Source organism: Macaca nemestrina, chromosome 10 (genome assembly GCF_043159975.1).
Source record: "Macaca nemestrina isolate mMacNem1 chromosome 10, mMacNem.hap1, whole genome shotgun sequence".
NCBI lineage: Eukaryota > Metazoa > Chordata > Mammalia > Primates > Cercopithecidae > Macaca > Macaca nemestrina.
In genome coordinates, this window is record NC_092134.1 from 39,304,421 (window position 1) to 39,329,318 (window position 24,898).

The 24,898-nt window shown below is 42.2% G+C and overlaps 1 protein-coding gene across 11 annotated transcripts in view; it reads right to left on the reverse strand.

Moving 5' to 3' along the window:
- LOC105483702 (CASP2 and RIPK1 domain containing adaptor with death domain) overlaps positions 1-24,898 on the reverse strand; it is a 179,153-nt gene that overhangs the window by 17,664 nt on the left and 136,591 nt on the right. Inside the window, exons 4-5 of one of the 11 annotated variants that reach the window (XR_011608967.1) lie at positions 17,725-17,802; positions 17,288-17,351 (exon numbers count right to left, since the gene is read on the reverse strand). The exons of 6 other annotated variants lie outside the window; for them this stretch is intronic. The gene's annotated coding sequence lies outside the window, so the exon portion shown is untranslated. Of the gene's footprint in view, positions 1-17,118; positions 17,352-17,724; positions 17,803-24,898 lie in introns of all 11 variants that reach the window. 4 more of the 11 variants (XR_011608964.1, XR_011608966.1, XR_011608965.1 and 1 more) reach the window with 4 other exon arrangements.

Consider the following 24,898-nt stretch of genomic DNA (forward strand, 5'->3'; position numbering starts at 1 on the left):
GAGAAGTTTTGCCACAAAGGCAAAAAGGCCTGCAGCCCAAGAAAGTCATAATGTGGCCCTGCTTCTAATATTTCTAAATCACAAATTCAGTGGCAGATGGCAAAAATTACATGTACTTCAAAACTACCTTTTGAAGTTAAAAGCAGAGTACAGATGTTGAGAGACAAAATTCCGAATTGCCTTGTCTGTCTACCAAAACGCTCAGATAACTATTGTTAAGTTCAACATTAATGACAACACTGCTTCTTCACGAGTTATTAGCAGAAGACATTTAAGATTCTTTTATATGGAAATTACGTATGTGAATATAACAGTTTGCATTTTTCAGTCTTCCCCCTTTTCTAAATAGGGAAAATGAACTTCTTAATCACATAATTATTTCCTACTGATGATTGTTCTCCAAAATTTTCAAAATTGTTTAAAAATACTTATAACTTTAGTTTCATCTTCAATATCAAATATATAAATATTTAAACAGATATTAAAACTGAAGAAAACAAGATGTCCTATGGTTCCTTGATATTATCTTTGCTGCTGTTTACTGAGTAATAAAAAGTATAGAGAAAGATTAAGAAGCTTCAATTGCATATTATAAACTATAAAATAACAACCCTGATGGACTTATGTTTTCCTTATTAATGCCAAACCTGCCTAGAAGAAGGGTAAGATTATCAGTAATGCTAAGAACGCAGCTGACTTCAGGCATCAAAAGCATATTTCTTTGATGGAGTTCAGCTGTGTTGAGTGGCTTGGCAGTAAGACCAAAGAAATGAAAAAAGTACGGAGGTCATGCAAATTTACCAAGTAAAATCCTTCAAAGCTATGACACAACAACAATCTCATAAATGAAACTTTCAGTTCTCTTATCAGCATCCTAGGAAGAGAGAGAGAAGGAAGGCTTTTACATCTGCTGCCTGCCCAAAGCTGTAAGGGACAGTGATATGGTGATTGACATATCAAGAATCAAAATAACTTCATTAGATTGATGGAATGATCCTAAGAAGATTTAATTTGTCATGGGATAAATGTGATATCATCAAGTTAAAAAAAAATCAATTGTAAATGCATAGAATGTTCTCAACCTGGCTATAATGCAGTTCAGAAGGAAAGGGTCAGATGTTTTCACTGACTGCAAATACACTATCACCCTAGCAAAAAACCCAAAACCAACCAAAAACTTGACAGCAAACTTGGTTCCATTAACACACAAGTTTGGAATCAGGAACAAGGAAGATGATTGTCTCACAGAATCCACGCTAAGCAAATAGACCACTTCCAAATCAGTGACCTGACTGCACATGATACAGACAGATGCAGGCAAAGCCTGAACACAGTGTCCGCCCAAAGACATTAACCTGCAAGCATGTATTAACTCAGCAAGAAAGCGTGTGGCATATATCGAGGTAAACTAAGAGTTAAAGGAAGATGAGAGCTGTGTCTTTCTTGTTCACAGCTATCCCCTAGCACCATGTCTGGTAGGAAGCCGATCCCAAGAAGTATCTTTTAAGACAGTAATTTAAAACACTTGTGGAGTAGTTGCATTTTGGGTAGCAGCTGCATTCCCTGTGCAGCTGCATGTAATGCAAAACTAACCTGACGAAGCACAGGAGGCGCTGCCATGCAGAAAGAGCTAACCACAGTTGGGAATCCCATTTGGCTTTGAAATTGTGTATTTCAAATTTTAAAAAAATTACTAAAAATTTTTGTTGTTCAGAGGCATGGTCTTGCTATGTTGCCCAGGCCAGAGTGCAGTGGCTGTTCACAGGTACAATCCCACTACTGATCAGCACAGGAGTTTTGACCTGCTCCCTTTCTGGCCTGGGGTGGTCCACTCCTCCTTAGGCAACCTGGTGGACCCTGCTCCCAGGAGGTCACCATATTGATGCCGAACTTAGCGCGGACACCCATCTTCATAGTGCACTACAGCCCAGAAGTCGTGGACTCAAGTGACCCTCCTGCCTCAGCCTCCCGATTAGCTGGGACTCCAGACACAGGTTAATGTGCCTGGCAATGTTTCAAATTTTTTGCCTAAAGGGAGAATTCAGTGAAATATTTTATTAGTGAATTCAAATATGCCCAATCTCACATAAAATACAATGGCACCCTGAAGACAGATATATTGCCTTAGCAAATATTAATTGAGGCCTGTACTGCCAATTACATTTTAGGTGCTAATGATACAGCTATTATTTAGCTATTTCTGTAAATTGTTTGGCGATTGTCTAAAGCACCTCTGTGAAACTTAGGCTTGAACATGACCTTTTCTAGACCAACTCACTTATTTCATCAATGAAGGAAATAAAGTCAAGAGAATTAAAGTCACTTGCTTAGTCTCATGATTACTGTGGAGCTCAGTCAGTAATAGAGTGATTTGCAGATGCTTATTCTAGCAAGTATTCAGTACCTACTTAGTGTTGCAAATAAGCAGGTGAAGGCGCATATTTATGGAAGGACTGCAGAAATAGCATAGGCTTATCCTTAATAAATATTCTTTTAATCTTCTTAACATTCTCAAAATCAAACTTTTTTCCAGATTCTGTTTTTATATATGTTTAACCAAAATTTTCTTTTAAAAGTTTCTTTTAAAAGAAGCAGGTGCATGTGTGTGAGAGAGAGACTGAAAAAAAGTTTAACAAAACAAAAAATACTTATCTTTACTGCCTGCTATCCTATTTTATTTTAAATTGATTTCATATTCCACTAACAGGTAGCAAGATTTGACCAACATTGTTCTAGAGCACATTCGGCTGGCTCATTCTTACTCTACATTCAATCATTAGCTCACGTGTCATCTCTTCGAAGAAGCCTTCTGGGAGACTTCCAAGCATAAATCAGCCATGCTCTTCTTGGAGGGCCTGAAATAAGTGACAGCGAAGATTCGGGGAACAGACAGATTCAGGTGAAAGTAGGTGGTGGCACTGGGATGCCTCTCTCTGCCACGCCTGAGCCCCACATTGAAGCAGGAGCCCCTAAAACCCACAGCAGGCTCTCCCCAGTGCTGGTCAATTTCCTGTGCACCTGTGCACTCAGCACTTCCTGGCACATCAGGAGTGCTCCATAAGCAACTGTTGAAATAACTGCCGGGCACGGTGGCTGATGCCTGTAATCCCAGCACTTTGGGAGGCTGAGGCAGGTGGATTGCCTAATGTCAGGAGTTCAAGACCACCCTGGCCAACATGGTGAAAACCGCTCTCTACTAAAATACAAAAAATCAGCCAGGCATGGTGGCGGGCACCTGTAATCCCAGCTACCCAGGAGCCTGAGGCATGAGAATTGCTTGAACTCTGGAGGCAGAGGTTGTGGTGAGCCGAGATCATGCCACTGCACTCCAGCCTGGATGACAGAGCGCGACTCCATCTCCAACAACAATAACAACAACAACAACAACAACAACAACAACAACTTTAGGGAGCCGATGACAGAGCTGACCCTAAAAGCCAATAAAAGCACCCATCCATTAGAGTCTGCACAGTGGTAGCAATGGACTGAATGTGGCCTGCAGATGTGTTTCATTTGGCCTCTCCAGTTCATAAAACTACAGAAAGAGCATTTAAAAATTGAGAGGTTTCACAAAATTCCAGATTTGTAGCTTTGCTTGTCAGCTCACCAGAGTCATCCTCATGCTGGTTACCCCCAGCATCCACTCTCCTACCACACATGAGAAAGCCCAGTCGCTGAGCTGATCTCCCAGGTCCAGCCAGGAACTCACAAGCCTTACTAGGGTTTGATTTCTGCCTCCTGTAGCAGATAATGGTAGAAAATCCTGCACAGCATAATAGTTTAAGGCTTGGTGGATGAGCCTCCAGCCAGCTGGGGGGAGGAGAGCATAACAAAACGGACTCTTTTCACTCAAGGCAGCACAAACCCTCCTATGTGTCTGTGGTCTTTTCCCAGGGGTAAAAGACTGCCTGCGATAACTGTCTTTACTCTCCTCTCTCTGGGATGAGATGAAAAAAAAAAAAAAAAAAAGAGTGAAATCACAGGAAATAAGGACCAGAATTAGAACATTTTATTTTTCCTTGTATCCTCTGGCATAAAATAACACTATTTTTCGCAGATGGGTTTTCAATAAAGTTGGGAGCAAGGCTGTGGAAAAATTTTTAAATGCTGTATGGGTCTTAAAATGCCAGTTGTTCAGACATAAAAATGTGTTTCCTCCCATGAACACATCTCCCTGGGAAGCCCAATCACTCCCAATCAAAATGGCTTCCAATCAAAATCCAAACATATTTTTTTAAACTGAAATTGACAAGCTGATTCTGAAATTTATAAAGAAATGTGAAGACCTTAGAAGATCCAAAATAATTCAGAAAAAGAATGAAGCTGGAATAATTACACTACTTGATTTTAAGACATCCTAAAGCTACAGAAATTGACAGTGGGTATTAGTGAAAAGGTAGACAAATAGATCAATAAAACAGGAGAAACTTCAGAAATATATTTACACCCATATGGAAACCTTTTGACAAAGGTGCAAAGGCAGTTCAGTGGAGGAAGGATAGTTTCTTCAACAAGTGATGCTAAAACAACTGACTCTCCATATGCACGTGCACACATGCGCACACACACATGCAGACATACACAAGAACTTAAGGCAAACCCCATATCATATACAAAAAGTAACTCAACATGGATCATAGACCCAAATAGAAAACCTAAAACTATGGAACTTCCAGAAGAAAACATAGATGAATTACTTGCAACCTTAGCTTAGGCAAAGAGTTCTTTAAAATGGCACCATACTAAAAGCATGATCCATAAAAGAATAAATTGATAAACTGGATGTCATCAAAATTTAAAACTTCTGCTATTTGAAAGACACTGTTTAGAAAATTAAAAGACAAACCAGTGACTAGGAAGAAAATATTTGCAAATCACATCTTGTAAAGGACTTGTATACAAATACATACAAATAATTCTCAAAGCTTAAAAAAAAGAGACCCAGTTTTGTAAATGGGCAAAGATTTGGACAGACACTTCAGTTAAGAAGATACATGGATGACAAATAAATACATAAAAAGATGCTCAATATCACTCCCTAGAGAAATGTAAATTAAAATCACAATGCGATACCACTCTACTCAAATTAGAATGGTTGCCAGTCACAGAAGGACAAATACAACATGATTCCACTTATTTGAGGTATCTAATATAGTCAAACAGAGAAGAGTGGATGCTAGGGGGGAACCACTACTGGGAGAAGGGGGAAATGAGGAGTTGCTGTTCAACAGGTATGCTTTCATTTATGCAAGATGAGTAATTTCTAGGGATCTGCAACATGGTACCCACAGTGTGTGTATATACATATATATATATAATAATTTCTAGGGATCTGCAACATTGTACCTATAGTTAACAATACCGTGTAGATCTCATGTTAAGTGTTCTTAACACAATAAAAATTTTGGTTAAAATTAAGAAGACTGAAGACAATGTTGGCACAGATGTGGAAGAAATGGAACTCTCATACACTGCTGATAGAATCATAAAATGGGACAAACACTTTAGAAAACGGTTTGGCAGTCACTTAACATGTTATACATCTACCATACAGTCTAGCCATTTCACTTCTAGGTGTTTAACAAAGAGAAAAGAAAGCCCATGTCCATGCAAAGACTTGTAAATGAATGTTCCCAGCAGCTTTATTTATAATAGCCAACAACACAAATGTCTGTCAACAGGTGAATGGATAAACAAACTATGGCATATCTGCAAAATGAAACACTGTTCTACAGTATAAGGAACAAAGTATTAATACACACTTCAACATGGAAGAATCTAAAAATAATTAAGTGGAGTGCAAGTAGCCAGACAAAAGAGAATGCTGTAGAACTCCATTTACGTGAAATTCTAGGAAATGAAACCAACACACAATGACAGAAAGCAGATCCGTGTTTGCCTGGAGATGGGGGTGATGGGAAGAAGGAATTACAGAGGGGCAGGAGAAAATGTTTAGGGGTCACAGATAGGTTCATCATTCTGATTATGGCAATGGTTTCATGGGTATATAAGTATGTGGAAACATCAAATTACATACTAAGAACTTGTGCAGTTTACTATATGTCAATTATACCTCAATGAAGTTTGGGTTTTTTGGGTTTGTTTTGTCCCCTTCTTGTCCCTGGCCCCACTTCACTGGGTTAGGTCCTGTTCCCTAGACTCTCCCAGAATACTGCAGGCTGGCCATCACAGTCTTTAATACTGTGTACAGTTTTCATCTAATTATTAGGTTGAGTCATTTGACATTGCCAATATTCTACCATTTCTGATCTACAACAACTGCAGTTTCACGTGGCTCAACCTAACACTTGCTTGCCAGCCATACTTGACAGTGAGCTCGCTGAGGTCTGGGAGTACCTGGCTCAGCAATGTTTGCTGCGTGAAGGTGGTGATACTCTGAAAGTTCTCTCCAGCCACTCCTCTGTTGTGTCCTCACAAGGAGCTGAGGAAAAGACTCCCGTGGGCCCTGCCTTTACAGCCTTCTCCCTTTCATCCATTTAAAAATCATTCAAACACCCAGTACTGTAAGACCTCCTTTTTGCACAGTTTTAAAACTTCCCATTTGGAAATCAGCTTTCAAAGCAACAGAAACACATCCCTAGGCTGCTGGAAGCAGAGGATATGGCTTTGAAAACGTAAAAAGTATTAAACATTTAAAACAACTATAAATCACAGGAAGACTCAGGATCCTGACATCTCTCCGAGGAAAAATTCCAGAGGCTGCAGCACTTTAAAATAATATCATGTGCTTTGGTTCTAGTCTTGGCTGCTTCTCCCTTGGAACAACAAAAAGAATCGTGCCAGCTATTAAAGGCGGTCTTGTTATATAATGCAGTTAATCTCACATACTCTTCCCTGTGGGATTTAACCCAAGTTTCACAGTGGTCTATTTTATTTAGCATTGATAGTTTTATTCATTTCTTATTAAAGAAATCTTTCCACAAAATTGGCTGCTCTCTCAGCCTTGGCTTGAGAAGGAAGAATATCTGAATTAAAAATCTGTGCAACAGATGGACCTCAGTTACAAAGAATATCTCTGGCTTCAGAAGTCCCTCATAGAGGCAGGTGTCAAGCATGTTAATAAGTTCCGGGCTTTCAGATTTTCCTGAAGACAGTTCAGCCCTGCCATTCATGCACTTTATAGGTAGAAGAGAAAATAAAAGTACAGAATTCCATAAATACTTGTCAGATTCTAGGGATGTATTTGTCTCACTTTTTGTTCATTTAAAAGGAACTGTGCTCGTATTAGTGGGGAAGACAAAACATCAGGGAGATGAAAGGAGGAGGCAGAGGGGCCATGCTGCCGATATGCCTGTCTTCCTCTGTGGCATCAAAGGGTCTGAAAAGTTAGGGAGAGAGGTACTGGACATCCTGCTTGCCCTTTTTTGGTGTCGGTAGCTTCTCTTTTTACCAGAAAGACGTTAAGCAAAACAGATTCTCACAGCCTAATACTGCTGTGCTTCTCCTAGGCTTAACCAGCCCTATGCTTTATCTCCTAGATTTTGGGTGGATAACAGAGAAGAGAAATAAGAGAAGTCATTTCCCTCTCCACCATATGACAAATATGACACATGCTCCATTCCAAGCTTAGAAACAGTTTCTAACACAGCCCCTTCCGGTTCAGAGAGTTTTGAGATAAGTGTGCTCCCTCCTTCTATCATTTTAAAACAAGGAGAAGGGAAAACAAAGGAAACACTTTTACTCCTAAAGCTGTCGCCACAAGATAGGTATCACCATCATCTTCTCCCAACAGGTCACTAATATTTGGAGAAGCTGAGTAACTTGCCCCAAATCACTCAGACTAGTAAGTGACAGAGAGCCTGTCTGGCTCCAGGTCTGTCTGGCTCCAGAGTCAGTGCTCTTCTAGATGATTCTCTATGTCCTGCTAAGTCTCTGGTTAGATGAATGTTGACAAATCTCTTGAGTGAGAAAGAGGATTACTGGGCAGTAATTTTGGGTTAGTTCAAGTATAATTCCCAAACTATGCAGATACCAGAGACACCTAAATGGTTGAGCCTAGAACCAATGCGGGAAGAAAATGACTGCAGAGAAGAGTGCTCCCTTAATTCATTTTACAGCCTGAGGGAAACTGCCCTCATCAAACAGTTACGGGGTTAGATGTTCTTTAACAAAAAATACCAACAGCAAAAACTTATTTTCATGATTGATTTGGAACAAGCCCCTTGTATTAATGAATACATACTTGTGACACCTATCTGAGCAAAAAGATAATGTAAACATTTAATTGGCAACAAGATGGGTGGTCCAAAGAATCAGCTGTAATTCACTCCACCTCCCTCTACATGCTTCACTCTATCCAGGGGCAGCTTTTACCTCCTGCTGGGTTATCACATTCCATGGACAGAAGAGCCCTTTCCCCTGGGCAGGAGATGCAGACACCACAATCGGCATTTAAAGTTCTGGTAAACAAATATTATCACTTCTAAGAGTGACTGGCTTCAGGAATACCACTCAGTAGAAGGCTGGGTTTCAGCTTCAGCTATGATAATGTGTCATAGAATGATGCGTTCTAATGTATTCTTCGGTGTTAACACGACAGTTCCCTAAGGAAACTGCACTTGGACAAATATACTCTTCAAAGCAATTTTTTTGACTTCTTTTCCGGCAGCAAGGTACTTCTTTTAAAAAGAAAGAAATAAGCAAAACAACACAAAACCCCATGTAATATTCTTTCAACCTACTTCCTGGTTGTGTGTGTGTGTGTGAGTGTGTGTGTGTGTGTGTGTGTTTTCCAAAAAGCACAGAAGCAGCTTTTATGGTTAGAAAATTGAAGTGCTATCAAACCTAGGAAATTACAGGGATGAAAAATGAAACAGCTTATCTATGTACATCCCATCTGCTTTTGGTTTTGTGTTTTGCACAATCCATTACTGGAAGCATTGGAAAGTATGCTGAGACACTGAAAATGAGACCAGGGTGTGTCCTACAACAGCCTAGAGGTGAGGGTAACATTGCCACTGAGCTTGCACCAAAACTCACAGACTCAAAGGACGGTTTCCAGGAAACATCAAAGTAGGGTATTACAAATAAAAACAAAACACACACCAAATGGAGCCAGTGTTTTGGAACATGGTAAAAAGCAACTTTCCATTCACTGGGGAAACGCCATGTATTTCATTATTTTGTCAGTTTGGGTCACTGTGTTCTCCACAACTCAGCACTTTTACTGCAGAGGGAAGTTGTTCCCAAGCTGCTTCAACTGTAGACTCTCTGATATTTGACAATTTCCCAGGACTGTGCAGCTGGGTTTTAATGATGTGAGCTCCTTCTAGTACAGTCTCTTTAAACCTCTCCATTCCAACAGCCTTGCTTCTTTCTCTTCTGACTATTCCTCACTCCACATCCCACCTCTGTGGCCTACTTGTAGGCTCTCCCTGAATTCTCAACGCAATCATTATCTCCACTTCTGCATGAACCACAGGCAGGGAAAAATACCTTACTTCTAAAAAGACCAAGTTAGACACGATGAGAATAGCAATGGATTCACACTTCAAGTAAATAAATGCCTGAACTGAAGAGGTATTATAATGAATGAACATTCTTTGGCTGGAAGAACTTAGTGGCAGAAAATTCTTAAGAGAAAAAGAAAACAACTTTCTACCCTGTTGATCCAACCAATTAATGAAAGTACAACATTTGTAGAAGTAATTTGAAAAAATTGTTTTAGTCGAAGGGTAGGAAGTGAAAAGGGACAGTGCTAAGTTATTAATCCACTGATCACTCTTTTGATGTATTCTTTAAGAGGGTCAGAGGAACAGGCCCTTGGAATTCTAGAAATCAAATCAACAATGCTAGCATATTCTCTTTTTGTTGTTGTTGTTGTGAGCACAATTTCTGCTCACTGCAACTTCCACCTCCTGGGTTCAAGCGATTCTCCTGTCTCAGCCTCCTGAGTAGCTAGGATTACAGGCACCTGCCACCACGCCAGGCTAATTTTTGTATTTTCAGTAGAGACATGGTTTCACCATGTTGACCAGGCTAGTCTCGAACTCCTGACCTGGTGATCCTCCTGCCTTGGTCTCCTAAAGTGCTGGGATTACAGGTGTGAGCCACTGTGCCCAGCCAATGCGAGCATATTCTTAAATGAATACATTTTGTTTGCATAAATCATCATGTTCATTAGTCTGCTGTTGTAAGGAGATGACAATCCATGAAATCATAAAACTGATTTCCATTTTTGAGCAATTGCAGAGATTTGAAAGAAAAAATTTGATTTATCTATGTATGTCTAGAGAAAAATATTTCTCTTGCTGACACAATATTCTAATTACATTGGCTTAATCATTACAGAGTGTTAATATATGCAGAAGTTCTTAGATATACTTTTACATGGATAAAGGGAGCACCATTAAGTGTCATTAAACATTTTCTAGACTCCAATGAGAAACAAAAAACAGAATAATCCAACAGAGACAAAACCCAAAAGGTGACTGCATCTAACACTGAACTTCCTGCCACGGCTTCTTTTTGGGAACTTGTCCCATCACTACTTTTTCCTTCTCCCAAACAGTCTGCTTCTCTATTGCTTATGAAGAAGGAGCCCAGGGTCACCACAAGGATGAGGTCTGGAGTTGCCCATGCCAAACCTTGTCTCAGCTTCATGACAACGATTCACAGTGGTTCAAAGAGGATGTAGTATCGGGGGATGCAGGGGTTGTCAAGGCTCATTTCCCTATGAAATGATGTAACCTCCTCCTCTAAAGACAACAGGAAGATTTTAACGTCTTTCTTCAGGCTCTGAGACTGTGGTTGATTGTGCCTCTTGATTGGTGAAAGCCATTGTTCCCCAAGGCAAATGACAAATTTCCCTTTTTTGCAGTGTTCTGCCTGTCCACAGTAATTCTAAGGGAGCGGCAGGGTAGGATGGCGAATCAAGCCTAAAGAAGAAAAGGCCTTTCAATTCTTTTTGTGCCACTGACTCATTGCTGTCTACATCTTTTTTTGAGACTGAGTCTTCCTCTGTTGCCCAGGCTGGAGTGCAGTGGTGCAATCTCAGCTCACTGCAGCCTCTGCCTCCCAGGCTCAAGCAATTCTCGTGCTTCAGCCTCCCAAGTAGCTGGGATTGCAGGCGCCCACCACCAGGCCTGGCTAATTTTTATATTTTTAGTAGAGATGGGGTTTCACCATGTTGGCAAGGCTGGTCTCAAACTCCTGGCCTCAAGCGATCCACCCGCCTCAGCCTCCCCAAGTGCTGGGATTACAGGCATGAGCCACTACACCCGGCCTGCTGTCTACATCTTGATGTTCACATCCCTTAAAGAGTGGCAACCCAACTGACTCCCAACCATCCTGCAACACCACAAGGAAGAGGCTGTGCCCCTCTCAAAAGCTGTTCAGATTTCATTTTCTCTGTCATTTTCAATCCTCTCTATTTCTCTACCTTTCTTCTTTGGTCTAGTTTCATGCAGGGTATGAGATATTCTTAGAATACCATCTTGGCCCTCCAGACCATATGTTCCCATTTTCACGTGGCAACAGATATAAGCAAAACAACTAAAAGGCACGTTGGCTAGCAGTCACAGCAGGAAGGATAATTAATCAAATTACACAGTGAGTTTCTTTTTTGTTTTCCACTGAGAGGTAGCTATGGTTCAACAGAGGGAATAGGGGACTGGGAGTCAGAAGCCATTAGATGCTTCATGATCCAGTACATGACCTAGAGACCGATGTGCCAGCTCTCTGGTCTCACCTGCCAAACCTATAAAATGAAGAGGTTCAATTAGCTTAGGAGTTGCAAATGTCAATGTCTACAGGGGCCTGTTAGGGAATATAAATGAGCATAGAACACAGAGCTATGCGGGCTGGGGAGAACTGGGGCAGGCATGCCCCATCTCAGGGGACAGTGACAGCTCGGAAGCAGTCAACTGTCACCCTGAAAGAAGGGTCCAATGTCTCCACATCTGCTAATCTTTGAGGAGAAGCCATGAGTCTATATTTTAGGTAAAATCTCTATTTTAAATAGTGTCAACTAATTAAAAAGATTTTTAAATGCTGTGAGCCAGGCAAAATGTGTCTGCAGGCTGGCTACAGCCCTCAGGAGCACAGTCTTTTGCCTCTGCATTAGGCAGTGTCTCTAAGCTCTCTTTAGGAGGTAACATCCTATGATCTACTCTAGAGCATGTTTTTACAGCAGAATCTCCTTCCTGATGAATGGCCATTTGATAATGCAGCCAGAAATGACACAGCACGGGACCGCAGGTGACAGGACAGAGCTGGGATTTGATCTGGAGCTAAAGGGCAATAGGAAACCAAGAGGGACTGGGCATGGGGGTGATACCGGAGAGAAATGGGGCATGATCCAATTTACATTTTCACAAATTCATCCTGACCGACGTGGGAAGAATAAACTGAAAAGAAGAATCACTGTACTTGGTCAAGCCAGTGTGGCAAACACATGAGCGCCAGCTGAGTGGCAAGCAATGGGGAAATCTGGCCTCTGGGCTGCATAAAGGCCTGACCCAGTGATGCATCTTCTCAGACGGGACCACGCTTTTTTCTTTCTTTTTTTTTTTTTTTTGAGACGGAGTCTTGCTCTGTAGCCCGGGCTGGAGTGCAGTGGCCGGATCTCAGCTCACTGCAAGCTCCGCCTCCCGGGTTTACGCCATTCTCCTGCCTCAGCCTCCGGTTTTTTTTTTTGTTTTTTTTTTTTTTTGAGACAGAGTCTTGCTCTGTCACCCAGGCTGGAATGCAGTGGCACGATCTCGGCTCACTGCAAGCTCTGCCTTCTGGGTTCACGCCATTCTCCTGCCTCCGACTCCCAAGTAGCTGGGACTACAGGTGCCCACCACCATGCCCAGCTAATGTTTTGTATTTTTTCTTTTTTAGTAGAGACGGGGTTTCACCGTGTTAGCCAGGTTGGTCTCTATCTCCTGACCTTGCGGAGCACACTTTTTCTATATCAAGGTGACCTGTAGGTTTTCTAGTCACAGGGCCGGGATAAAACAAGATGGCAAGCTAGAAAGTTCCTACAGGGGAGGGATGATGATTCTTGAACTCAGATGGAGGCCAGTGGCTGTGGAGGAAAAAAAAAACACAATCTCCAAAGATATTGAGGAGGTAGAACGGACATCTGTTTGTAACCGATTAAATATAGGGGCAAGACAGAGGGAAGCATCAAAGGGGGCTGATGGTCCAGTTTCTACCTTGAATGGACTGGGTGGCTGGTAAGGAAAAGACTGAAGGAGGAGCAGGTAGACATGGGAACCAGAGACGACTTTTGAACATGTGAAGCGTGAGATGCCTGGGTGGTATCAGAGTGAAAAACATCAAGTCAATGACTAGATTTGCAGAACCCACGTGGGTTTGAGTTACAGAATCAATCCCTTTGAACTCTGGAGTTTTCTTTGCTCATTATTTTTGAAGTCCTCTGTTGGCTAACTCTAATATGAAAAGAAACAGTTAATCTATATACCGAAGAAGCTTTTTCACTGATTCTCCTTTGGTTACATGGTGCAACCCATAGTCAGCTCCCTGCCCTCTTACACACACCAAGTAACAAGTACCTCTATAGAGTTTGCCCTACCAGACATTGTTCTGAGTATTGACCATGTGTTAGCCTGCTTACCTCTCACAACTGCCCTGAGGGATAGCTATCATATTATCTTTACTTTCTTTCTTTTTTAATTTTCTTTATCTTCACTTTCCTAAATGAGGAAACTGATGCACAGAGAGATGAAGTAACTTGCCCAGTGTGAACAGGCCAGAGATGTTTAATCAGAATTTGAACCAAGTAATCTGGCTCCTGAGTCATGCCTTTAACCACCACACATTAAGCTTTGCTGCCTCTTCAAACGTCAGAAATGATATTCAAGGCTACTTTTAGTTCTCACCCTTCCACATTAAATACCCCTGCTCCTCGCTTGAGCTGGTTTCTAGATGTTCCCCTCCTTCATAAGCCTTATTTTCCTGCTCTTGAGCAACTAAAGTTTGCTGGCTTGGACCTTGCGTATGAATGAGTCTTCTCTTCTGGATGAAGGGCAGGAACCGGGTCCTGTGTTTATTCCTTCTGAATCCTTTAAAAAGCTGCCAAGAGTACGCACACAGAGCAAGCCCTCGTAGGCGGACAGGGCAGGCCAAGTAGGGATAATAGGCCTGCCCACATGGGTGACATGAGTCAGCTGGGAATATACTTTTATCTGTCACAACCTTAATTAAGGGAAAAGGTCTTATTTTGTAAAATACTGCATGTGTAGCTAGAAATGTCAACACAATGAATTGGCTAATTGTTCCCTCTTGCTGCAGATCTTCGCCAGCACGGTCTCTAGATCACGGCACTGAAGCTGGAAGGCAGCTTACCTGGTTGCACTCTATGACAGGACTGACCTATGTTATGGCACGGCTGCTGTGGGGCCAGGCCGCCTCTCACCAGGTTTTGGATCGTGCTCTGTCTCTTTGGGAGGATTTTTCAGGGACAGAGTCTCCCCAGTTCTCTCACCCTGTGGTTTTCCTTCCTATCCTGTTCCTTAGGGGCTGAGAAGTGTCAGAGAACAGCCACTGTCTGCTCCCTGCCAGGGGTTTGGGGACACTCCTTTTGGCTGCCACTGGGTCACTCCTCGCCCCGCCCCATGCCCCCTCTGCAGATATTTCTAACTCATAAACCCCTGCATGCCTCCTCTGCCAACTGGCCTCTATCACTCCCATGGCTTACGTTCCTCCCCATCTCTCATCCGCTAATATCTCAAGACAAAACCTGTCTAGGAAGGGAGCCCAGAAGACACGTGTCACCTGGCCTGCACAGCAGCTCCATCCCTGCCCAGGAAATGGAGGCCTCAGGCAACTGAACTTACTGAAGACATTGGTCCTAAGGGTTACCCCTGGGAAGGGGCTAGGGAGTGGGGAGTGGGGAGGTGTGAAGGAGAGGCCGCCTTTTCACTAGGTCCCTTTTTGTATCACATCTTCTTCAAATATAAATATTTAGATTTTCAGCAATAATCTAACTCTCCTAGCTCTGTTTCCAAGTGCATTAAATAACCTTCAGATAATAGTCTGGCTCTTCACACAAGGTTTTCTATAGAGAGAAAAATAGGCTGACCTGTAAGCGTGCATGTTCGTGTCCTTGTAGGAGGAATTTTTCTCTTAACTCATTAATAAACAGGTGTTCTGATTTATACACCAGTTCATGAATCTGTTTCTCCCATGTCTTTTCTGAGCCTGATCTGCTCTGGGTCCAGGAATCCCTTGGTTTGCGAAGCTGAGGACCAGACCCGGAGAGGGGGACCCTGGTGGGGCCCTGCCCATCCACAAGGCACTGCAGCATGGCCCGCAGCCTTCCTCTGGTCTTGGAAAGCAGCTTTTCTTCCTATGACAGGCTAAGGTTGCAACAGTAGTAGCAACAGCTCCCATATTCTGGGTCTCCAAGAGAAGGAAGGCCAACCGGATCCCTGATTGGCTGTAGAATGACCGAGTGAGAGGAGAGAGTCACGCATTCCCAGCCCGGGCTTCCTGAAGAAGGAATGTCAGCCATCAAATGGAAAACCAATTGAGAAATCTAAGGGCTACCGAGACTGGATCTGAAGCCCCCAACCTGCTTTATGATGAGGTGCTCCTCATCTGATGCATGTTTGTGGTCGAGGAGTAGAGGAAGAAAAGGGAAGAGATGTTATGAAAAAGAGGAAAAGAAGGATGACTAAGAAGGGGCAGGCAGGTTTCCACCAAGAAAGAAAATTCAGCCCGCCAACCATAAAGAATGAAATGGCGACAGCCACTGCCACCTTGGAGGAGTTGCTTAACCTCTGCTGCCTCTGTTTCCTTTTGTGGAAAATGAGGATAATGACAGCATCGACCTCAAATGGTTGTTCCACTGATTCAACAGGGTCATAGATGTAAAGCACTTTGCCTGGCTAAGCTCCACGTTCCCTGTCCCGACCCCGACTCCGCAACAACAAGCACTGACACAGCCGAACATAGACAGCTCTTGGCCATTGAAAACACATTTCAAATACTTCAGAGCCACCTGAGGAGAGACCTGGCCAGAAGTCACAGTCTCTGGAAGGACCAGATCTGAGTCTCTGGTGGACCTCCTTCCAAATTAGGAGACAGTGACAGCGACAAGGAGAGACTTGAACAATCACCTGGTCTAATACCTTTTATATTTGTATACCATGAATGAGCCAAACGAGATTAAGATACAATGAGAAAAAAATGAATTACTTTAAAAATAGTATATTTGTAAAATTATTCAGTAAAGTTCTATAGGACTAAGCCCTCTAATTCCTAGCAAGCAACCACTTCTCCAAATCCAGACCTCTCATTTCAAATCACTAGTCCTCTCTGCCAAGGTTTGAACCCTGCTATGTCACATAGCCTTGCAAGTAAGTCTTAGCAGAAACCGTCTTGTTTAAAGCCTGTGACCCTAGTGCACAGACCAGGGCAGGGAGTAGGTGATGGTAAACTCCACCTGCTGCACCCCCATTCCCCATCCATTGTCATTCTACAGGGATGGGAAGTCTCCTGCCTAGACAGGTGAACTGGGTAGAAGCAGAGGAACTGCTAAAAGCCATCGCACTAGAGCCACACTACCCAATATGGCAGCCACTAGACACGTGTGGCTACTGAGCACTTGAAATGGCCTGTGTCCTAATTGAAGTGTGCTCTAAATGTGAAGTGCTCACCAGATTTTGAAGGCTTAGTATAAAAGAAGCATAAAATATCTCATTAATTGTTTTCTGGCAGGGTATGGTGGCTCATGCCTGTAATCCCAGCACTTTGGGAGGCTGAGGCAGGCAGATCACTTCAGGTCAGGAGTTCGAGACCAGCTTGACCAACATGGTAAAACCCTGTCTCTGCCAAAAATACAAAAAAAAAAAAAAAAAAATTAGCTAGGCATTATGGCACACACCTATAATCCCAGCTACTTGGGAGGCTGAGGCAGGAGAATCCCTTGAACCCAGGAGGCAGAGGTTGCAGTGAGCTGAGATCACACCACTGCACTCCAGCCTGGGTGACAGAGCAAGACTCCATCTCAAAAAATAGTAAATAAGTAAATAAATAAATAAAATTCAAGCCTTTAAAAAATAATAATCTATTCCTTTCATGTTGAAATAATAATACTTTGAATATACTGGGTTAAATAAAATACATCATTCAAATTAATGTTACCTATTCTTTTTACTTTTTAAAATGTAGCTACTTCCAAATGTAAAACACATATGTGGCTCCAATTTGTGGCTTGCATGATATTTCTGTTAGACAGCCCTACTCTAGAATCAGCTTTCTGTGTTCCTTCTGCTTCGCCATTACCCCTGCTGTCCTCATGGTTTCTCCTTACTCTTCACAGGAGCGAGCAGTGACACCAGGGCAAGCTAACTAGCTATTCCTGGTCCTTTGTAACCCTGGAAAAGGAGAGAATAAACTAAAATCAAAATCTTTTGGTGGGTGGTTTCATTCCCCCCTCCCAATGATCACAGCAATTTCTGAATGTAATACAATGCATGAATGATTTAACGGGCTTCAGTTTACTCACCAATAAAAATGAAGACATTTGGCTAAATAATCTCACAGACTCACAAAATTTAAAAGCTAAGAGACTTTAGGATTACCTGGCCCCATGGTTTTCAATCCAATATAAAACACACTTTTTATAACAAACATTTTATAGTACTCTACTAATCCGGTATAAAATCCATAGATCATACTACCTGCCCATGTTTTTAAATTAATATAATGTGAAAATTATAATACAAAGAAGAAATGAAAATAGCTTACATAAACTGTTGTATATTTCAGTATGTGGATACTCTGCTTGATTGCTCTAAAGAACAAGGGAGGCTCAGATTCTTGGACCTGTAGAATAACCACGAATGTGATATCACAATGCAGACAGATATAGGTGTGTTGCTTAGTGACTCAAACATCATTAGTGTTTGCTATAATTTGATTTTCTGGAGATTATTAATAACTCTTGGTAAAGTTCTGAGCAAAATAAAGTACACTCTTACCTCTACTTATACATACTCCTGGAAAATTCAGTGCATATTTTCAGACATGAAAAATACTATATGTTTACATAGAAAACATAGTTGGATTCCTTGAATGTCTGGCGGGACATGAAAATCAGGCCGGATATGGCCAGGTGCTTGCTTTGTGGGATTGCCCAGAGCATTGTTTAGCAGTTCTGCGCCCGCCCATCCAATGTCACCAGCACCCCATCCCCAATCATTGTGACATCTAAAGAGCTACCCTCACAGATTGCTACCAGCACCCGAGGGGGTGATTTCAACCTCTGTAGAGAATCTCTTTCAAACACTGCATAATTTGAGCAAAATGTGGGGCACAGATATTAGATCTAGGAATGGTAATGTTTTTTTAAGAAAACATTGTACATACACATGATCACGTAGGTTTCACAATTTATGTGGCTGGTTTCATACATCCCTGTTGGCTCTGTTACACTTCCAGTTATGAAAATGACTTGTCTTCTGAGATGCTTTGCTTGTGTCCTTACTTGACAAAGGAGGCCTGGAGGCTCAGAGAGTTGGTGGCAGGCGAAGCTGGAGAACACAGGCTTCGTGACTGCCAGTTCCGTGCTCTCAGGCTTGCTTCCTCTGGCACTCTCCAAAGTTTGGAGGACGTCACGGCAGCAGTTGTGCCAGTTGCAACACTTCTGACTCTGACTGCAGTGTTTACTCTCAGAGCCTCGGCCTTTGCTGCTTACATAGGATTCTAGGATTCGTGATGGAGGCAGATTAAATATTTAGATCCCTCGAACAAGTTAAATTACAATTGGGCTGGATTCCCACTGGGTAATCCCACTTGAACCTTGTGTACTCTGGGGGGAACATGAACTTTACTCGTTTCATTCAAAACTCGCATGAACAGAGAGTGAAGCTGGCTCCTCTCCATCTCCCCCGCCCCCACAAAAAAAACTGCTTATCTCGGAATGAAAAATCCATCCAGTTCCTTGGAGGATTCGCTTTGCCTTGCCCCATAGCAGACACAGTGTGCGTATTCAGCGGGAACAATTTGCTCATGCCAAGAAACTAGATCCTGTTTGAATGACAGTAGTTATGGGACAACAATATGTCTACAGCCCACACCAAAGCATGGCTTGTACTTTATGGCTGGCATTGCCCCAGCAGAGAATCGGAAGGCAGCTGAGAAACCTCTCATGGCCACTGGACTCTGACAACCATCTCTACTGCCCTCGCTTGCCCTTAACTGCCTATACCCCTTAATTTGGGCTTTTGGTCTAGGAGCAATATCCTTTGGCTCCAAGTCAATTTCTGTCCTGTGGCTCTCTTGGTAGCTGGGGGAAAGGGTGATTCTGGCTGACCCTGGACTCTTAACTGTTCTCAGAGTCCCCAGGAACATCTTTTTTTCTTCTTTCTTTCTTTTTTTAAAAGCCTATAGACTCTTTCTGTTTCCTCGGCAGCTCTAAGCTCATCCTCCCCCCTCCCCTAGCTCAGTTCCACACCCCCACTCAGGACAGTGGTGCCTTAATGTCCACAGAACCCAGGTCAAGCCCATGTCATGCCAGCAGGTGTCCCTTGTTGCTGGGACTTGGACCATTGAGGCCCTCTGGGCTTTGAGATAATTTGTCATCTACACTGATACACGAGCCAGGGAACTCAACCTAAAATAGTTACAGGTGGGACAGAAGAAACAAACGAAACTGGGCATCAAGATTTCTCCAACTGACACACATAATGTGAATGTGAGAGAAAGCATAGGAGAAAAGATCCGTAAAGGAAGAAGAAAAGGTCATGGAAAGAGAAAGGAAGTTTCTGTCCCAACTTTCCCTGATTACTTGAAATTCTGTATGTCTGAAGTGAGCCAAGAAAAGCTGCCAAGAAAGAAGTTGTGGAAGATAAGGACACAAAAGCAACATTTAGTTTTCAGTGCTTTGTAAAAGCCCAAAGACTATTGTATGTTCTTGACAACTGCATTACCATGTTAGATTTCAGTTTTTTTGAATTTGGATGTTTTGGGAGTTTTTACATGGCTAGATTCTTAGCATCTAGTGATAAAAGGAAAGGGACTCTGACAATGCAATTTCCAGTTACAAAATAGGTGTTAGTTCTTATTTAATTATACCATCGCTTCTGCTCTATCAGCTATTGGCAAAGTTTTCTGTGCATTGTCCTAATGCTTTGTGATACAATTCTTTTATGATATAACACATGTCACTTAAATTTATATTTCCTGCCTTTTCTTCCCACACTAATTTGAACCACACAAAAAATTGATACGAAAGATGAGAAACTTCATGCAGGACAAATAAGGATATTCTATTGGAGCGATTCTCCATTAAAGTTAGCATTTTACATAACAATACAGGATATGACAAAATCAACTCAAGATGCAGTATATTATGATTGCATTATAACTAACCAAGTCCAGACCTAAATTTTATACCAATTGTAAATCATGGTGAGAAAAATAAAACTTATGACTGAGCCAGAGTTTGCTTTCCTTGGATTTGGCAACAAACTATTACTAACTTTGCACAAGATAGGCCACAGGGGAGGAAATACTACATTTCTTTGAAACAATCCCTGGTTATAAAGGGTAGCTAATTCTCATTTAGTAACCAGCTGGATTTTTAAATAATAATACCACCTTTAATGAAAATTGATACATCTAGCCTCAACAGAAACTATGTCTAAATGACATTCCTGGAACTTAGAATATACTTTTTTTTTTTTTTGGTATTTTTTTTAGTAGAAATGGGGTTTTGCCAAGTTGGCCAGGCTGGTCTTGAACTCCTGACCTCAGGTGATCCACCTACCTCGGCCTCCCAAAGTGCTAGGATTATGAATTTTTTTTGAAGTCCACTATTTATTTATGCCAGTTAGTTGGTTAGTTTATATACATTGCCTTGTTTAAGCTTTTTAGAAGACTTATTAACTAAAGTCCATAGTTGACATTAGGGTTCCTTCTCTGTGTACAACACAAAGAAGGGTTTTGTCAAATACACAATGTCATGTGTCCATCATTACAGTATGTTCTCTAGTATCATTCTATGACTGATATAGTAATACAGTATTCTAGACACTATAGAACAGTTTCACTGCCCTAAAAGTCCCCTATGCTTCATCAACTCATCCCTTACTCCCTTCCCTGAATGCTTGGCAATCACTGATGTTTTTTACTCTTGCTATAGTTTTGCCTTTTCCAGATGTCACACAGTATACCGCCTTTTGGACTGGCTTATTTCACTGATACATAGATGTCATATAGTTTTGCCTTTTCCGGATGTCATACAGTATACTGCCTTTTGGACTGGCTTCTTTCACTTATCAATATGTATGTAATGTTCCTCCATGTCTTTTCATGGCTTGATAGCTCATTTCTTTTATCACTGAATAAAAGATACAGATGGACGTACCACAGTTTATCCACTTAGTTACTGAAGGGCATCTTGGTTGCTTCCCAGTTTTGGCAATTATGAATAAAGCTGCTACAAACATTCGTGTGTGCAGGTTTTTGTGTGGACATAAGTTTTCAATTCCTTTGGGTAAATACCAAGGAGATGGATTGCTGGATCATATGGTAAGAGTATGTTTAGTTGTATAAGAAACTGCCAAACTGTCTCCCAAAGTGGCTGTACCATTTTGCCTTCTCATTGCTTCATCTTTTAGCAGCCTTTCAATGTATGTATTTTACCACCTGTTACTCGGATGAACAAACTGAGATTTCAAGAGATTAAATAACTTGCCCGAAGTCTCAAAGCAGAGTGAGGACTAATGCTGGGATTCAAATTTGGGTGGATCTGGCTTTAAAGCTAGTGATCGTCCTGCTACACTACACTGCATCACCAAGCAAACCCAGCACTGAGCCAGGGCAGAGTCCTTCAGTGGCACCAGTATAGGTGGCCAGCCTCTGCTCAATGTATTAACGTCCCCATCCAGAGTCTAAAGCCAAGCATCAGGGAAATGTCCTATCACACAGCCTTGAAACTTTACTTCTTCCCCTGAACCAGAGTCATTCTTCCTTTCCTTCTCTGCCCCAGTTCCGGCTGTAAGGCACTGTAAATCTGGCACAGAGCAAGCACTAGAAGTAGTCATGCCTCAGTGCAGCTCTAGCTGTAGGCAAAGACAGCCTGCTCTTATTAAACTTTGCATTATCATGCCATGAAACCACCCTCAGTAATGCAAACACTAACCCAAAGCCCCAGCATGAGGTTTCAGAAGTCAGGGCTTCTTTCAAAAAACTAGACCACCAGCAGTGGGCTGTTCCAGGAGGGGGGCTAAGGGAAAAAGTCACTGACATCCCCTTAAGCCAGAAACAACTAAAGATAACTTATCACAGGCTCATACCTATAAACTAAGAGACTTAGTCACTTGAAAATGCTTCTAGATTTTTAGCTCAAGACAAGGGAGTTTTGCATTGCATTTTCCAGGTGTGATCTGAATATTTCTCATTCTCAGTCTGGCATAAATCCAAATACACTTGTACCTCAGTTAACTGATTGTCACAATGTACAGCATAGGTTGAAAGACAGCCAGTGATAGTGCTGGGAGGGAAGGCCAGCTTGAGCCTACTGTTGGGGCTGGGTTTGAGGCTTAGCTCTAGCAATGACTTAGTAGGGCTTTGAGGCATGACATGGAGCCCATTTCACAATCTGGAGGCTGGGAGTAAAATTTACTATGTCATAATACACACATCAGCCATACTGTATTCTGCAAAGGGCCTAGTGAAATTCCCTATTCTTTTTTTTTTTAGACTGAGTTTCACTATTGTTGCCCAGGCTGGAGTGCAATGGCGCAATCTTGGCTCACCGCAACCTCCGCTCCCGTTTTCAAGGGATTCTCCTGCCTCAGCCTCCTGAGTAGCCGAGATTACAGGCATGCGCCACCATGCCTGGCTAATTTTTTTGTATTTTTAGTAGAGACAGGGTTTCTCCATGTTGGTCAGGCTGGTCTCGAACTCCCGACCTCAGGTGATCTACCTGCCTCGGCCTCCCAAAGTGTTGGGATTACAGGCGTGAGCCACCGCACCCAGCCAATATTCCCTATTCTTAAGTCAGATCGGTTCTTTCTCTTCCTCTCTTCTCTCGTCAGCAATTCCAGCTACATTAGTCATGCCAGCTTTCAAACAGGGCACAGAATGTCCTACTTCAAGTGAAAGTACAATTTGGTACAGCCTTGAGACACAGCTTAAGAAAAGGAGTGAGGCTTGTTTTCAGGGTTAATATGGTCTGGTTAATTTAGAGAGTGTACTTAACAGCAATTTGGACAAGCCTAGAAGCACAGCCCTTGCTGATGGTAAATTCTTTAAAAGGTTTGTACAACTTTTCAGTTGTTGAGCAAGAAGGTTATATAAGACTAATTCTTCAGCTGCCACTTGTAGAAGTGGTTAGATTTCTATCAAGGAGAACACAAGTTGAGGGGAAGGGATGAGACTGTTGAATACGAAAAGAGGCTAAATTCGTGGAACAATTATGCTAAATTCGTGGAACTATTATGCCTATGTCTTTATCCACCAAGGGAGGGCTATGGATTTAGTTCACATTTTCATATATGTAGAAAAGGGAAACAAGAATAGTGTGTAAACCAGCTATGCCAAGATGCCCATTCATTCTATGTTCATTCAATTATAAAGAAAAGTCCTTACTGTGACTATGAGGCAGTAAAGAGGGTAAGGCCATACTGGCACACACTGGACCCTGGCGTCTAGGAAGCACAACCACTCAGGCACTGGGGAGGCATGGGCTTGGCATTCAAGACTCTATGTCATTATAGCATGACAGAAGGAAGGGATTTTGTGATCTAATGTGATCAGTCACTGCCATCCAATTCACATGAAAGAAAACGGAGACCAATGGATTTAAATGGTCTGCTCAAGGTCACACAGTTAATTTATGGCAAAGATGGGGCCAGAACCTCATATCTCTACCCCCAATCCAGGATTTCTTCCAGAACACCCATGTTCCTCAAACTGAGACAGAACTACTCTCAGAGCACAAGTATATGCACAGCAAAAGAATAAACCTGGTGTATTTTCCTGGAGAGTCCATATAAATGATAAACATTTTATATTAAAACACATACGAATATATTATGAATAGAAATCAAAATTCAGGCTGGGCACGGTGGCTCACACCTGCAATTCCAGCACTTTGGGAGAGCAAGGCAGGTGGATCACCTGAGGTCAGGAGTTTGAGACCAGCCTGGTCAACATGGTGAAACCCCGTCTCCACTAAAAATACAAAATTAGCTGGGTGTGGTGGTGCATGCCCGTAATCCCAGCTACTCAGAAGGCTAAGACAGGAGTATCACTTGAACCTGGGAGAAGGAGGCTGAAGTGAGCCAAGATGGCACCATTGCACTCCAGCCTGAGCAACAAGAGTGAAACTCTGTCTCAAAAAAAAGAAAAAAAGAAGTCAAATTTCACAAAAATGTTTATAATAAAAAAAAGAAGGCTTCACAAAGATTCTATGCTTGAGATGAGCCACTATGGTCTACTTTCCTCGACCTCGTAGGAACACGATCAGTCTGAGGAAGGCAGGGGATCTTCAGAGGTGACCTGGGCAAGCAATGCAGTACTCAGTGCAGGCAGCTACTCAACGGCACTGGCTCACTCAAGAGGTGACTGGAGACTGAAATGTATCAACTGAAGCCACAAAGAGCTGGACTGACAAGATGCATCGCAGAGCACTCCAAAATACTGTGACCTGACAATGTCTGCTAGTCTCATTGGCTTCCTTGAGAAACCAGGTGGGCACAGTGCTGCAGTAAAGGGGAGTTGGATGTTCTTCTCAGGGATAATAAAATGAGAACTGATATGGTGTTGCTATGTCTCTACCCAAATCTCACCTTGAGTTGTAATAATCCTCACATGTCAAGGGTGGGGCCAGGTGGAGATCACTGCATCATGGGGGCAGTTTCCCCTATACTGTTCTTATGGTAGTGAATAAGTCTCGCGAGATCTGATGGTT